This window comes from Priapulus caudatus, unplaced genomic scaffold (genome assembly GCF_000485595.1).
Source record: "Priapulus caudatus unplaced genomic scaffold, Priapulus_caudatus-5.0.1 Scaffold1884, whole genome shotgun sequence".
Classification (NCBI taxonomy): Eukaryota; Metazoa; Priapulida; class Priapulimorpha; order Priapulimorphida; family Priapulidae; genus Priapulus; species Priapulus caudatus.
This window is the reverse complement of record NW_014578945.1, coordinates 22,198-23,112: the sequence shown is the minus strand read 5'-3', so window position 1 is coordinate 23,112 and position 915 is coordinate 22,198. Positions and strand designations below refer to the sequence as shown.

Below are 915 nucleotides of genomic sequence, written 5' to 3'. Positions count from 1 at the left end.
TCAACTCCCCCTCGAACACCTGTTCCTTTCTCATTGGCATCATCTCCTCCTCCTCCTTCTCCTCTTTCTTCTCCTCCTCATTCTCCTCTTCCCCTTGCTTGCTGGCTTCTATACGGGGACACGTGTGCGTGCGTGACTTAATGAGCCGTAGATGATGAATTGTATTAGAAGGCGCAGCCGTAAGCGGCTGATGCTGCCTACGTGAGAACAATGAGAGCAAGGAAAGCAGTAAAGAAGAATCCAACGAAGGCTTTCGATTAGTATACGGTTGCTTCAATACCGAGCGTCATAATGACGATGACGGTGATAGTGACAGTGACAACGACGGTGATGATGACAGTGATAGTGACGGTGATGTGACGATGACGGTGATGATGACAGTGACAGTGACAATGACGGTGACGGTGACGGTGATGGTGACGATGACGGTGATGATGACAGTGATAGTGACGGCGACGGTGACGGTGACAGTGACAGTGACAATGACGGTGACGGTGACAAGGACGGTGACGGTGACAGTGACGCCGACGATGACGGTGATGATGACAGTGACAGTGACAATGACGGTGACGGTGACAACGACGGTGACGGTGACGGTGACGGTGACGGCGACGGTGACGGCGACGGTGATGGTGACGATGACGGTGATGATGACAGTGATAGTGACGGCGACGGTGACGATGACGGTGATGATGACAGTGACAGTGATAGTGACGGTGATGTGACGATGACGGTGATGATGACAGTGACAGTGACAACGACGGTGACGGTGACAGTGACAACGACGGTGACGGTGACAGTGACGGTGACGGTGACGGTGACGGTGACGGTGACGGTGACGGCGATGGCGATAGTGATGGTGACGGTAACGGTAACGGTGATGATGATATTAATTATAATAGTGATGGTGACGGT

General features: G+C 52.7%; 1 protein-coding gene across 1 annotated transcript in view; it reads left to right on the top strand.

Annotated features, from left to right (window-relative positions):
* LOC106817830 (salicylate carboxymethyltransferase-like) overlaps positions 1-915 on the top strand; it is a 19,144-nt gene that overhangs the window by 14,678 nt on the left and 3,551 nt on the right. The window lies entirely within an intron of this gene.